The sequence below is a fragment of the Triticum dicoccoides genome, chromosome 1A (genome assembly GCF_002162155.2).
Source record: "Triticum dicoccoides isolate Atlit2015 ecotype Zavitan chromosome 1A, WEW_v2.0, whole genome shotgun sequence".
NCBI lineage: Eukaryota > Viridiplantae > Streptophyta > Magnoliopsida > Poales > Poaceae > Triticum > Triticum dicoccoides.
The window spans coordinates 510353857-510370446 of record NC_041380.1 but is presented as its reverse complement, the minus strand read 5'-3'; the positions used below and the strand labels follow the sequence as shown (position 1 = coordinate 510370446).

At 44.4% G+C, this 16590-nt stretch overlaps 3 pseudogenes; all 3 read left to right on the top strand.

Annotated features, from left to right (window-relative positions):
* The first annotated feature begins 9724 nt into the window (after positions 1-9724).
* Positions 9725-11006, top strand: LOC119354295 (annotated as a pseudogene).
* Positions 11007-11459: 453 nt separating this feature from the next.
* LOC119354288 lies at positions 11460-12375 on the top strand (annotated as a pseudogene).
* Positions 12376-12834: 459 nt separating this feature from the next.
* Positions 12835-13917, top strand: LOC119354277 (annotated as a pseudogene).
* The last annotated feature ends 2673 nt before the right edge of the window (positions 13918-16590 follow it).

Here is a 16590-nt window from a genome sequence, read left to right as displayed (position 1 = left end):
CCTCGACAACCTCGTCCTCGACGACATGGGCGATAACGTCAACGCTGGCGGTGCTGCACCCGCTGCACCGTATGTGATTCTATCCTTCCTGTTCGAGATCGTGGTAGAATTCATGCTTCTAGTATGTGCCCTAGATGTGATATGTTCATCTGCTATGCTAGTTCGCATGATTAGTTCAATCTCTGCTGTTGTGGTCATGATTTATCTTGTGTTTATTCGGATTAAATCTCGTAGTAATTTGCTCATATTTCCAACAATCCAAAAACCTGATTATAGGCAATTTACTCCGAGTGGTTTTGCTGCGCATCTGAAGCCGCCTGCCTTTAAGGGGGCGCAATATAAGAGGTGGCGCACGAGAGCAGTCTACTAGTTTCAGACCATGGGCTGCTATGATGCCACCAAGGGCAAGCCTGAGGGCGATCTTAATCCAGCACAGCTGGAAGCTTTTGAGAAGATCGATACCCTCTTTAAAGGCGCTCTTCCGAGTGTTCTTGATGACTCCATTGTGGATTTGTATATGTCGTTTGACAATGGCAAGGACGCTGCGCTCGAGGCCAAGTTTGGTGCCTCGGACGCCGGCAACGAGTTGTACGTCATGGAGCAATTCTATGACTACAAGATGACTGATGAGCGCCCTGTTGTACAGCAGGCTCATGAGATACAGTCGCTCGCAAAAGAACTTGAGTACTTCAAGTGTGTGTTGCCGGACAAATTTGTTGCCGGAGGCATCATTGCCAAGCTTCCACCTTCGTGGAACAATTTTGCTACTTCCCTGAAACACAAGAGACACGAGTTTTCCGTTGCGGATCTCATTGGTACTCTTGATGTTGAAGAGAAGGCAAGAGCAAAGGACACACGTGCTCGAGTTGCTGAGGGAGGTTCTAGTGCCCACATGGTACAGAAGAAGAACTCCCAGCCCAACAAGTTCAAAAACAATAAGAACAAAACTCAGGGCAAAGGCAAGTTTGATACAAAGAACAAGCCATCACATTCTACCAACTTCTAGAAGAATTCTCATAAGAAGGGGAAGGGACTTTGCCATGTCTGCGGTGATCCTAATCACTGGGCTCCGAAGTGTCCTAACCGCTTTGAGGAGCGTGAACATGAGAAGAGCGACAAGTCCACTAATGTTGTCATCGGTGATACTGATATGAAGGAATCATGGTACGGTATTTTTCCTACCATCACCATCCTTTCAGTATTTCAATCCCCGGATTGGTTAATTGACACCGGTGCCAATGTACATGTTTGTGCTGACGCCTCCATGTTTTCTTCTTACCAGGCATAGGGACTTCACCCGTGCTGATGGGGAACGGGTCACATGCCATCATTCGAGGTGTTGGTACGGTCGATCTGAAGTTTACTTCGGGGAAGACTGTGCGTCTGAAGAACGTTCATCATGTGTCGTCCATCAATAAAAATCTCGTTAGCGGTTCTCGTTTATGTCGAGATGGTTTTAAGTTGGTTTTCGAATCCAATAAAGTTGTAATTTCTAAGTGTGGACAATTTGTTGGAAAAGGCTATGAGTGCGGAGGCTTGTTCCGCCTATCTTTGTCAGATATTTGCACTAAAGTTATTAATAATGTTTGCCACAATAATGAGTCTGATATTTGGCATTCACGACTCTGTCATATTAACTTTGGTTGCATGACACGGTTAGCCAATATGAATTTAATTCCGAAAATCTCTACTGTCAAAGGCTCCAAGTGCCAAGTATGTGTGCAAGCTAAGCAACCTCGCAAGTCCCATAAGACTGCAGAGGCAAGAGACTTGGCGCCACTTGAGCTTATACATTCTGATCTTTGTGAGATGAATGGCGTGTTGACAAAAGGTGGAAAGAGATACTTCATGACGTTGATTGATGACTCCACTAGATATTGTTATGTGTATCTTCTGAAATCAAAAGATGAGGCTTTGACTTTCTTTAAAAACTATAAAGCTGAGGCAGAGAACCAACTTGATCGAAAAATTAAACGGCTTAGGTCCGATCGTGGTGGAGAGTATTTTTCCAATGAATTTGATCTGTTTGTGTGGAACATGCTATAATCCATGAGAGGACGCCTCCCTACTCACCCCAGTCAAATGGGGTAGCCGAAAGAAAGAACCGAACTCTAACTGATATGGTTAACACCATGTTAGACACTTCGGGTCTATCCAAGGAATGGTGGGGGGAGGCGCTAATGACTGCGTGTCATGTCCTAAACCGAGTTCCCACAAAGCATAAGACCATGACTCCATTTGAGGAATGGGAAAGGAAAAGGTTGAAACTCTCTGACCTACGTACTTGGGGTTGTTTGGCGAAAGTCAATATACCAATTCCCAAGAAGCGCAAGCTTGGACCAAAAACCGTGGATTGTGTTCTTCTGGGCTATGCTTTTCATAGCATCGGCTATAGATTTTTGATAATAAAATCTGAGGTATCCGACATGCATGTTGGTACGATTATGGAATCAAATGATGCAACTTTCTTTGAGGACATATTTCCTATGAAGGATATGTCGAGTTCATCAAATCAGGAGATACCTACTCCATCTAGTGAGGAATTCACTGTAATTCCTGAACCCACCATTGCGATGGAACACGTTGAGAATCCTGTTGAGGGTAACAATGGAACTCCTATGAGGAGTAAGAGACAGAGGACTGCAAAGTCTTTTGGTGATGATTTCATTGTGTACCTCGTGGATGACACACCCAGGACTATTTCAGAAGCCTATGCATCTCCTGATGCTGACTACTAGAAGGAAGCTGTACGTAGCGAGATGGATTCCATCTTAGCTAACGGTACCTGGGAGATCACTGACCGTCCTTATGGGTGCAAACCTGTAGGATGTAAGTGGGTGTTCAAGAAGAAGCTTAGACCTGATGGTACGATTGAAAAGTACAAGGCACGGCTTGTGGCCAAGGGTTATACCCAGAAAGAAGGTGAAGACTTCTTTGATACTTACTCACCCGTGGCTAGACTGACCACAATTCGGGTGCTACTATCACTGGCTGCCTCACATGGTCTTCTCGTTCATCAAATGGACGTTAAGACGGCTTTCCTCAATGGAGAGTTGAAGGAGGAAATTTACATGGATCAGCCAGATGGTTTTTTAGTACCTGGTCAAGAAGGAAAGGTGTGCAAGTTATTAAAGTCTTTATATGGCCTTAAACAAGCTCCTAAGGAGTGGCATGAGAAGTTCTAAAGAACATTAACTGTTGTCGGCTTTGTAGTAAACGATGGTGACAAGTGCGTGTAATATCACTATGGTGGGGGCGAAGGAGTTATTCTTTGTCTGTATGTCGACGACATATTGATCTTTGGAACCAAACTTGATTTAATCAAGGAGGTTAAGGATTTCTTATCTCGCTGTTTTGAGATGAAGGATCTAGGAGTAGCTGGTGTTATCTTAAACATCAAGCTGTTGAGAGATGAGAATGGTGGGATCACACTGCTTCAGTCTCATTATGTGGAAAAGGTCTTGAGTCGTTTTGGGTATAGCGACTCCACGCCTTCTCCAACTCCATATGATGCTAGTGTGTTGCTTCGAAAGAATCAACGGATTGCTAGAGATCAACTGAGGTATTCTCAGATTATTTGCTCGCTTATGTATTTGGCGAATGCCACGAGGCCTGACATCTCTTTTGCTGTGAGCAAGCTGAGTTGGTTTGTGTCAAAACCGGGAGATGATCATTGGCATGCGCTTGAGAGAGTTATGCGCTATTTGAAAGGCACCGCGAGCTATGGGATTCACTACACCGGGTATCCAAGGGTACTGGAGGGTTATAGTGACTCAAACTGGATATCTGATGCTGATGAGATTAAGGCCACAAGTGGTTATGTTTTTACACTTGGTGGTGCCGCTGTTTCCTGGAAGTCTTGCAAGCAGACCATCTTAACGAGGTCAACTATGGAAGCAGAACTCACAGCATTAGACACTGCCACTGTTGAAGCAGAGTGGCTTCATGAACTCTTGATGGACTTACCTATGGTTGAAAAACCGATACCCCTATCCTGATGAACTGTGATAATCAAACTGTGATCGTCAAGATAAACAGTTCTAAGGACAATATGAAGTCCTCAAGGCATGTGAAGAGGAGACTAAAATCTGTCAGAAAATTGAGGAACTCCGGAGTTATTACGTTGGATTATATCCAAACGTCAAAAAACTTGGCAGATCCCTTCACAAAGGGTCTATCACGTAATGTGATAGATAATGCATCGATGGAGATGGGTTTGAGACCCACCACATGAGTTGTCCATAGTGGTAAACCACTCTATGTGATCGGAGATCCTGTGAAGTAGAAGTGGGAGACAAGTTGTTGGTCAGCTGGGAGGAGAGTATCCCTATATTAATTATCCCACTCGTGAAGATGCAATACTCTCCTGATCTGCAAGGCAGGTTGATACTTATCTTAATGTGTAACAAGTGGCTTATTCGGGTAAGCAGAGATGTTGTCCTGCAGAACATCTTCTGAGGAACACACCTATATGAATTTGACTGTTAATGTCGCAGTCTGTGAGAATTGGGTGTTCTCGAATAAATTCATGAAAGGCCCTGGAGTATGACGTATACGCTCCACCCGCGGGGAAGCCTTGCGGTAGCCCAGTATCGGTCAAGAATTTGTGTGAAACTAGTTTCACAGAAAACTTGTAGTTCAAGGCATAGTCCACTATTCAAGTTGTGATCTAGTGTAGTATAAATTTCTAAGTGGAAGTTCAACTTCACAGTCTCCACTAAGCACCGATATATAAAACAATGTTTTGGAACTAAATGATGAGATGTGCCAATGAGACTTTGTGGGGAATTGTTGGAATTTTGCTAGTAGGCCTTTGGCCCAAAGCCCAACTAAAATTCTGAAATTCTCTTGGCCCATTCATGCACACATGTGAGTGGAGTGAGTGAGGCTAAAGTTTAGTCCCACCCCGGAAGTTGAGAGAGAGTTGCACCTCTTTATAAGGTGAGCTCTTCTACCACTTGTATGAGCATGAGAAGAGGAGACCTACATGCGCGCTCCTCCTCCTCGCTCGCCTCGCCACGCCACGCCACGCCTCGTCGCGATGCGCCGCGGGTTGCGGGATTGAGCCGAGCCGAGGACAGAGCTATGCACGTTGTCTATATTTTTGCTGCATGGGAAAATTAATGAGTCATTAATTAATAATTAACGGACGCGTTAATTACTGAACCGTTTCTGATTCTTTTGGATCGTGACGACTCGGACGTGGGGTTTACTCCCACGACCTACCCGGCCCGCACTATATAGTCAGGCAGACGTCTACCCTAGCCGCCGCCGCTTCGTATGGTTTCTCACCACCGTTCCAGATCATTGCGCCGCCAAGCAAGTCTTCTCCATCCCTCCTTCCGATGTGCACCGCGAGAAGGGACAGCATGCCTCCGGAACCCCGCCTCTCGTGATCCTGTACGGGAGAGGGGCGATCAGGTTTTTGGGGAGCACAGCGACTACTGGCAGCGACGACTTCGCGAACGACGACTTCTTCCCCGACCTCGGCAACCTCGTCCTCGATGACATGGGCGACAACGTCAACGCCGGCGGTGCTGCACCCGCTGCACCGTATGTGATTCTATCCTTCCTGTTCGAGATCATGGTAGAATTCATGCTTATAGTATGTGCCCTAGATGTGATATGTTCATATGCTATGCTAGTTCGCATGATTAGTTTAATCTCTGCTGCTGTGGTCATGATTTATCTTCTGTTTATTTGGATTAAATCTCATAGTAATTTGCTCATATTTCCAACAACAACAGTAGGCGCGGCAGTAGCAGAATGCAGCAACAGCAGCGGCAGTCACGGGCGCGCGGCCAGGAAGCGGCCAGGAGCGGGCTCGCAAGGGCAGGGCGCGCTAGAGGACGCGGCCGGCACAGTCGGGGCCCCAATAGCCGCAGGCACGAGCGGGGCGACCGGGGCCGCGCGGCCAAGGAACGGATAGGGCGTGCGGCTGTAGGCGAGCAGCTCGCGGCGCACGTGACACAAGGGCACACGCGGAACACGGCGATGAGCGGAACGGCAGTAGGAGGGCGTAGACGATGCAGGTGACCTGGGTGACCGAGAGCTCGAGCGGCGCGGGACGACGAGGCTACTACATGAGCTAACCTACGGGGCACGAGAAGAAACAAGGGGAGGTCAAGGAGGATCCGAGGCTCACAACGCAGCTCGAGGAGGGCTCGATGAGACCGGGGACAGTCGATGACGAGCGGGTCGACGCGGTGGATGACGGCGGCCGAAGTTGAAGAAGAAGCTCGATCCCGACGGCACGATCGAGTCCGGCTGGATCCAATGGACGAAGGTGAAGAAGCAAACGACGGCGGATTTTCTGGACACGACTGCAGGGCGCCGGGACGATGATGGTCGTGGTAATGGTGGCGGCGTTCGCGATCACCGCGTGAGTTTAGGAGCTCGTATTTTAGCAGATGAGGGGCGCACGATGGGGAAAACAGAGGGAACAGATCGAGAGCAGGCTAGGGTTTTCGGTGGACAAATATATAGGTACAGGTGGCGACGTGGAGGGCATCCACGGCCATGGCGCCTTGGATGTGCTCCACGCACCACTCTGCCTCCTGTAGCGAGGTGGGAGGGGACCCAGGTCGGGCTGGGCTGCACTTGGCTTAGAGCCCATCTGTACAATAGGTGTAGTTCTTTTCTTTTATTATCATATGTTTTATTTCTCTAACCTCTGTTTTGTACTTAATTCATTTAGTAAATGAAGTTTGTAAAATGTGGAGATGGACACATACTTAGAATTGCAAAGTTAGGTGCTACCACCAAAAACTTAGGAGGAAGTTTGACTTAGCTTGATTTTTTCATAAATGGAGAAGCATTCAAAAATGTTGTTTTGGCACAGTTTTAAATGTTTGAGGCCATTTAATAACCTTTTAAAATATGAGTTTCAACATGACAAATATCCAGGGATTCTCTGCCACACTTGAACATTTTAGTTTTCATGTTTGGCAAATTTGAAATTTTTATTTTAAATTTGAGTTAGAATATGAACAATGACTTGGATCAAGTGAGGATTAGCAACAGTAATATGATGACGTGGCATCAGTAGCAAGGGTTTACTGTAGCTTAATTATCCGGACGTCACAATAAGATTGAACCCAAAGCTAAGCACTTCTCCCATTGCAAGGAAGATCAATCTAGTAGGCCAAACCAAACTGATAATTCAAAGAGACTTGCAATGATAACCAATCATACACAAAAGAATTCAGAGAAGATTCAAATATTGCTCATAGATAAACTTGATCATAAACCCACAATTCATCGGTCTCAATGAACACAACACAAAAGAAGATTACATCGAATAGATCTCCACAAGAGAGGGGGAGAACATTGTATTGAGATCCAAAAAGAGAGAAGAAGTCATCTAGCTAATAACTATGGACTTGAAGGTCTGAAGTAAACTACTCACACATCATCGGAGAGGCTATGGTGTTGATGTAGAAGCCCTCCGTGATCGATGCCTCCTCCAGCGGAGCTCCGGAAAAGGCCCCAAGATGGGATCTCACGGGTATAGAAGGTTGTGGCAGTGGAATTAGGGTTTTGGCTCCGTATCTGATAGTTTGGGGGTACGTAGGTATATATAGGAGGAAGAAGTACATCGGTAGAGCAACGTGGGCCCCACGAGGATGGAGGGCACGCCTGGGGGGTAGGCGCGCCCCCTACCTCGTGCCTTCCTGGTTTCTTTCTTGACGTAGGGTCCAAGTCATCTGGATCACGTTCGTTCCGAAAATCATGTTCCCGAAGGTTTCATTCCGTTTGGACTCCATTTGATATTCTTTTTCTATGGAACTCTGAAATAGGCAAAAAACAGCAATTCTGGGTTGGGCCTCCGGTTAATAGGTTAGTCCAAAAAATAATATAAAAGTGTATAATAAAGCCCAATAATGTCCAAAATAGAATATAATATATCATGGAACAATAAAAAATTATAGATACATTGGAGACGTATCACTCATGCCCCTCCAAAAGCAGCTCGCCCATGGCTCGGACACAGTCGGTCACACACACACACACACACACACGATCGCGCATTGTACTCCACTACTACACCTCAGAGGAGGGAGGGAGGGAGGAGACGACACCAGGGGAGCGACGAAGGAATTCTTCCACGATGGTTCTCCCTCCTCGTCCTGCCGTGATGCCTTCATAGATTAACATCGGGATCCTCCTTCTCCCGTGATGCTTCTCCCTCCTCGTCCTTAGATCTCTTCTTGCTTTGCACCTATGTTTAGTGTGGCTTGTTATTCATCTCCATGCTTGACAGCTAGTGTGCTTGGGTTGCTTATTTGTACCTGCCTTGACTTTTTCCCTGATCTCCTTCATTCAGCCCATGTTAATTTCATTGTTTCTTGGCTCTGTTCCTGGCATCTTGCAAGATTTGCGTTTCTCGGGAGCAGATCATGGTTAAATCCTTTGTTTCTTGGCTACCACACTTCTGATTCTTGATGGCATTTTCATGTTTGGTCTACTAGCTGGCATCATGATGGTTCTTTGTGACTCACTTGCAGCTCCCCCTCCCCAAAAGCCTGACCAGACTGTTGCTGCCGCGGGCGATCATGTGCGATGAGGTGAGCACCTATGGGACCCGCATTAGCCATGGCGCGTTCAATTTCAGGGGGAGTCTGTATTCCACCTGAGGAAGAAGCTGGTCACGCAGCTGGGTGTACCCAACCTCGTCATGTGCTTCCCCACACGTGATGGTAGGCTTTTTCCACTCCTTGTCGACCTCCTGCCAGCAGCGGCCTGCTCTTCCACATCGTCCTCGTCACGCCTGGGACGCCTGGTGAGTGATGCTACTCTGCTTGTGCTTGGAAAACATTGTTTGGAACTACTAGTCTGAAGAGCAATTTGCTGAAACTTTCGCTAAATCATTTTCAATTAAAACTTGGAAATATTCTGAAGTATTGTAGGATTATAGACATCAGTAAGAGTTGTTGTAGATACATATCAATCTCTGCAAAGATACTAGAAGGTTTTCAGCGTTGGAAGTAGATATCAATAAGAGTTGTTATAGACATCAGATGCTAGAAGGTTTTACTGAAACTAGTTGTTTGTTGGGCTCAGACACAGTCACTCAAACACACACACACACACACACACACACACACACACACACACGCACGTGCACTGTACTCCACTACTACACCTCAAAGGAGGGAGGGAGGAGACCACACCAGGGAGAGGCCAAGGAATTCTTCCGTGATGGTTCTCCCTCCTCGGCCTCCCGTGATATCTTCATAGAGAGACATCGGGATCCTCCTTCTCCCATGATGCTTCTCTCTCCTCAGTCTTGGATCTCTTCTTGCTTTGCACCTATGTTTAGTGTGGCTTGATGTTCATCTCCATGTTAGACAACTAATGTGCTTGGGTAGCTTATTTCTACCTGCCCTGACATTTCCCCCTGATTACGTTCAGCCGATCGGGGAAGCTTGTGCAGATTGAACACATGCTCACACCAGCTGACCGCCAAACCTCGTTTGGCATCAAAGGTGTGTTTTGTGCAGTAATCTTCCCCCAACCTTCTACTATCAGTGGTTTTATGCTCTGCCACCATCGATTTGCAGTGGAAGTTTTATGATTTTAGTCTAAGTTTGGGATAGTGATGTGTAGTTAGGGTGTGTGATTTTAGACAGTAATGTACTCTTTTCCTTTGTGCAGCAGGAGTGAAACATTGATGATCCTCGGATTATCATTCTAGTTCTGCTTGTTCACTGACATCCTAACAATGCAACATCTTATGCTCCTAGCTTTTCTTTCTGCTGGTCTGCTTCTTCCTTGTGCCAAAGGAGCTGATATGAACACTGATAAGAAAAACCGTTTTGGATTTTTCTGTGTCCCTTCCTCATCCATGGAAGGTCAACTGGAGCCTCACAACCCAAGTCTGCACATCTTCGATTGGGGTTACATGCACACCAGACGGGAAGCGTGTTCGTATGCTGCGACTACCTGCAGTAGGATTGTTTGGTCCTATGCCCTCCAACATACTTGGCAAGCTTGATGCCTTTGAGGTGCTAAGCCTTCGGTCCAATCGTCTTACTGCTGGCCTCCCCACTGATGTCGCATCCATTCCATATATGCACTCTCTCTACCTTCGGCGCAACAACTTGTCATGCACAATACCTACTTCCCTAGCTTCAAAACTAGCATTCCTCGACCTGTCGTATAACTCCTTTGTCAGAGAAATCCCATTGAAAGTGCAGAATATGACCGGGCTTACTGGGTTATCTCTCCAGAACAACTCACTTTCTGGACCCATCCCTGATCTTCACCTCCCCAAACTGAGGTATTTGAATTTGAGCTGCAATAACCTTAGTGGGCCCATTCCAGCTGCTCTGCAGAAGTTTCCAGCCAATTCTTTCTTGGGGAATGCTTTTCTACGTGGGATTCCCCTAGAACCATGTACAGGAACCGCACCACCTCCTCCCAATGCTCCAACTCCCCCAGACAAGGGTCAGAAACCTCTCAAAATTGCAGTGGTTGCTGTAGGCACAGTTATCTTTTTGATAATAATGCTCATTCTCGTGGTATGGATCTACAAGAGGAAGAGATACAAGCCAGAATACAACAGTGGTGATCATGTCCAGGAGCCTGAAGCTGTGGGAAGAGCCAATAAATCCAAGCCAGAATACATCGATGGTATAGAAGCAGAGAGGAACAAGCTAGTTTTGTTTGAGGCTTGTTCATACGATTTCGACTTGGATGATCTGGTGAGGGCTTCAGGTGAAGTCCTTGGAAAAGGAAGCTACGGTCTGACCTACAAAGCTGGTCTTGAGGATGGCACGACAGTGGTGGTCAAAAGGCTGAAGGAGGTGGTGGTAGGAAAGAACGTATTCGAACAGCAAATGGAGATAATTGACAGGCTTGGCCAGCACCAGGGCGTTGTTCCCTTGCGTGCTTTCTATTACTCCAAGGAAGAGAAGCTTTTGGTTTATGACTATATTACGCCTGGTAGTCTTTCATCTACTTTGCATGGTATGTATGATCTTTATTTAAAGTCTTTTGTTTGAACCACTAAGCAAACTTGTCATCCTGATATACCACATACAATATTTTTTTGAAACGACTAAATTACACGATCACAGACATACCCACCAATTGTAAATAATACACAGGGAAGAAATCTATTGGAAGAGCGCTACTAATGGTGCAGCTCTAGGGATCTGGTCAGGACAGGTCAGGTCAAGTGATCTGGATGCAGTGGCGTAGCCAGGATCTTTGGTCAGGGTGGTCCAATTGATATAAAAATGTATTTACATCACAAATACAACATATTAACATATTAGCAGAGGTTGAGGTACGTGTTAAGATGAGGGGGCCAATGCCCCCCTCCGCCTGACAAGTTGTTGCGCCGAAGGTAGAGAGAGTGCAGACATGAAATGGATGCGACATCAGTGGGGAGGCTAGGAGTAAGACGATTGGACCAAATGCTTAGCACCTCAAAGGCATGAAGCTTGCCAAGTATGTTGGAGGGCATAGGACCAAACAGTCCTACTGCAGGCACAATACCTACTTCCCTAGCTTCAAAACTGGTGTTCCTCGACCTGTCGTACAACCCATTTGTCAGAGAAATCCCATTGAAAGTGCAGAATATGACTAGGCTTACTAGGTTGTCTCTCTAGAACAACTCACTTTCTGGATCCATCCCTGATCTTCACCTCCCCAAACTGAGGTATTTGAATTAGTGGGCCCATTCCAGCAACTCTGCAGAAGTTTCCAGCCAATTCATTCTTGGGGAATGCTTTTCTATGTGGGCTTCCCATGAAACCATGTCCAGGAACCGCACCACCTCCTCCCAATGCTCCAACTCCCCCGGACAGGGGTCACAAACCTCTCAAAATTGCAGTGGTTGCTGTAGGCACAATTATATTTTTGATAATAATGGTCATTCTTGTGGTATGGATCTGCAAGAGGAAGAGATACAAGCCAGAATACAACAGTGGTGATCATGTCCAGGAGCCTGAAGTTGTGGGAAGAGCCAAGAAATCCAAGCCAGAATACAGCGGTGGTATAGAAGCAGAGAGGAACAAGCTAGTTTTGTTTGAGGGTTGTTCATACGATTTCGACTTGGATGATTTGGTGAGGGCTTCAGGTGAAGTCCTTGGAAAAGGAAGCTACGATCCGACCTACAAAGCTGGTCTTGATGATGGCACGACAGTGGTGGTCAAGAGGCTGAAGGGGGTGGTGGTAGGAAAGAAGGTATTCGAACAGCAGATGGAGATAATTGACAGGCTTGGCCAGCACCAGAGCGTTGTTCCCTTGCGTGCTTTCTATTTATCCAAGGAAGAGAAGCTCTTGGTTTATGACTATGTTACATCGGGCAGTCTTTCACCTGCTTTGCATGGTATGTATGATCTTTATTTGAAGTCTTTTGTTTGAATCACTAAGCAAACTTGTCATCCTGATGTACCACATACAATATTTTTTTGAAACGACTAAATTACACGATCACAGACTTGCCCATCAATTGTAAATAATACACAGGGAAGAAATCTACTAGAAGAGCGCTACTAATGGTGCAGCTCTAGGGATCTGGTTAGGACAGGTCAGGTCAGGTGATCTGGATGCAGTGGCATAGCCAGGATTTTTGGTCAGGATGGTCCAATTGATATAAAAATATATTTACATCACAAATACAACATACTAACATATTAGCAGAGGTTGAGGTACATGTTAAGATGAGGGGGCCAATGCCCCCGTCCGCCTGACAAGTTGTTGCGCCGATGGTAGAGAGAGTGCAGACATATATATGGAATGGATGCGACATCAGTGGGGAGGCCAGCAGTAAGACGATTGGACCGAAGGCTTAGCACCTCAAAGGCATGAAGCTTGCCATGTATGTTGGAGGGCATAGGACCAAACAGTCCTACTGCAGGCACAATACCTACTTCCCTAGCTTCAAAACTAGCGTTCCTCGACCTGTTGTATAACTCATTTGTCGGAGAAATCCCATTGAAAGTGAAGAATATGACTCGGCTTACTGGGTTGTCTCTCCAGAACAACTAACTTTCTGGACCCATCCCTGATCTTCACCTCCCCAAACTGAGGTATTTGAATTTGAGCTACAATAACCTTAGTGGGCCCATTCCAGCTGCTCTGCAGAAGTTTCCAGCCAATTCTTTCTTGGAGAATGCTTTCCTATGTGGGCTTCCCTTGGAACCATGTCCAGGAATTGCACCACCTCCTCCCAATGCTCCAACTCCCCCGGACAGGGGTCAGAAACCTCTCAAAATTGCAGTGGTTGTTGTAGGCACAATAGTTATATTTGTGATAATAATGGTCATTCTCGTGGTATGCATCTGCAAGAGGAAGAGATACAAGCCATAATACAGGAGTGGTGATCATGTCATGGAGCATAAAGCTGTGGGAAGAGCCAAGAAATCCAAGCCAGAATACAGCGGTGATATAGAAGCAGAGAGGAACAAGCTAGTTTTCCTTGAGGGCTATTCATATGATTTCGACTTGGATGATCTGTTGAGGGCTTCATGTGAAGTCCTTGGGAAAGGAAGCTACGGTCCGACCTACAAAGCTGGTCTTGAGGATGGCACGACAGTGGTAGTCAAGAGGCTGAAGGAGGTGGTGGTAGGAAAGAAAGTATTCGAACAGCAGATGGAGATAATTGACATGCTTGGCCAGCACCAGGGTGTTGTTCCCTTGCGTGCTTTCTATTACTCCAAGGAAGAGAAGCTCCTTTATGACTATGTTACGCCGGGTAGTCTTTCATCTGCTTTGCATGGTATGTATGATCTTTATTTAAAGTCTTTTGTTTGAACCACTAAGCAAACTTGTCATCTTGATGTACCACATACAGTAATTTTTTTAAAACGACGAAATTACACGATCACAGACTTATCCATCAATTGTAAATAATACACAGGGAAGAAATCTGCTGGAAGAATGCTACTGATGGTGCAGCTCTAGGGATCTAGTCAGGGCAGGGCGGGTGATCTCGATGCAGTGGCGTAGCCAGGATTTTTGGTATGGGTGGTCCAATTGATATAAAAATGTGTTTACATCACAAATACAGCATACTAACATATTAGCAGCGGTTGAGGTATGTGTTAAGATGAGGGGGCCAATGCCCCCCTCCCTAACACAAACAACCCCCCCCCCCTCCCCCAACACAAACAAATATATAATAATACTATTCATCACTGAATATGTTATTCTTCGCCCGAGGTAATCTTACGATCGTTTCATAAATAAATTATTCCACCACGCCCATTGTCTTCTTCACCGAGTTGACCACGGCTCCACTTAGAGCTTCCCGGCGGCCAGTAGCATCTTCGCGAACCTCTCCAATAGCGCCGACAAGGTGAGCTCCGCCACTGAATTTGGGGTTTCTGAGGGCATGTACAATGTATAGCCCCAGGGTGATGCCTCACATGCCATGTAGGATTGGATATCAGGTAAAGTAGGTTCAAATAGGAAAGCAGGATCCTCTGCAGGAGGCGGGTGCTTGGAGAGAAAAAATGTGGTCTGGTGTCAAAGGCTGAAAAGATTGGAGTAAAAAGTAAAGATTCATGTGTATTAGAATCTTTATTTTTTATTTTTTAATGAGACCCACTAGCGGGGTGACCCGCGCATTTGCGCGGCTAAATTTCCAACATATTATCTATCTACAGATGGAATTTATATTTTTCTTCGGATAAAACATTTCATCATTATTTTTGCATGAATATTCTATACATAATGTTGTCATTGCAAGGGGATCGTTGATAAATTGGTACAATTTTTCTTGGGTGACCTAAAATTATTACTATATTCGTAGCTAATTTATAAATTTTACTCGGTCTGTTTTCAATTGTTGACCACTAGTTCATAGTGATACCAAATAATGATGGCTCATCATGATATTTTTACAAACTAAAAATTAGTTTCAACCAAACGATAAATCTAAATATTGATGACATATGAACATGGTTGTCCGTTCCTCAATCCGGCTCACCATTAGTAGTGTAGTGGCTTCTACGTACATAGATTTATTGCATATTAGCATGCTTTATGTTTTTCATCAGTAATCTATTCTTCAATGCTAATTCTTACTTGATCATATTCAGCTCTACATTGTCATTTGATATTTAAAAATATAGATGAAGTTATATAAAAGTTATATTACAGTGAAACACGTATAGTTAGCTCAATATAATAGTTTTTTATTCAGTTCAAACCACTACCATTTTAATATATATTTTGAAACATCTTTGTATTTGTTTAAAATTTTCAGGACTCTTACTCTATAATAAAATAATCTTGAAATGGTGTAGCGTTTTTTGGCTGCATATCATACTTGTATGGATTTCAATTTTGCTTGGCACAAACATTTAATTTGTTCCAATGTTAGAAGGACAATATATGGTCGAAGGCAGTTGTATGGTACATGCAGAATGGACCAAGCAAATTTCTAGTGAAGATGAAAACATATTTTTTTATTTCTTATTCGCAACCTATACAAAGTAATATCAATATCATCATTGATAGGGATGCACTTAATACTCATTGCTTCACTTTGATTTCCATCATAGCTTATTCGGTGCAAATACACGTATATACCATTTGCATTCAGTTTATAATTCTCAACCATTATAATTAGGACCCATCATATAAACAACATACCGAATATTTTTAGTCCATGTGGACAAATGTGATGCATTGTCTTTACGATGTTCTCTTGGTCCATCGGTCATCAGCCATGTTAGCTCCTTAATAACACATATCATGATTCTTGCAAAAAAAACATATATCATGAGGTCGCTGCTTTGAAACAACATAATATCCCTTATATTAACTTTTTTTACTCTTCCAAATTTTAGTGTGTCCGTCATCTCGCTCATTTTTCTTAGAAATAAAATCTGACTCATTTGCTTGCCACCACACCATAGGTCTTCGTCAACACAATTGCGACCGAAAATGAAACTCATCGAGCATACATGATTGGGATATCCGTAGGTCCTCTAGAGTTGTGCACCTTCTGCATAATGGCGATATGTTTCAGCTCGCTCATCTGCCTCATTTCTTCCCAGAAATAAAATTGACTCGATCACTTGCTTATCAGTCTATTAGTCTCCTTGAACTAAATAACAACTATAAACAAAATTCATCAAGCATAAATGATGACGATGTTCATACGTTCATTTATAGTTTTGGTGACCCTTCCATGACGGTTTATGTGTCGATCTGCTCCATTTAATTATATAGTTATATAGTGTTGTATCCACTCCAAAACATATGGCACTTGATTATTTTTAGTTTCCACTTCACAATTATAGCGGTGATATTCACTTATGATACATCAAAAAAGCGTAAAACGGGGTATGGCATAAAAGTTTGAACGTGAAAGCTATTTTCACATGTCCAATCCCTATACTTTTGCATATTTTAGTGGTCAAAGTTTTAAGACATTGACAATATGTTTACTTATGTGCCTCATATTTTGAAACGGGATGGGGTATGTATCTTATGTATGTACATTGTATGTGTTTTCACGTGTCCTTCTAACGACTATTTTTTCCGATGAAGAGTACTTATTTTATACTAAATAATTTGCATGCCTTACTTCTTCCCATTGATATTTAGAATTTCAACCATTGTAAT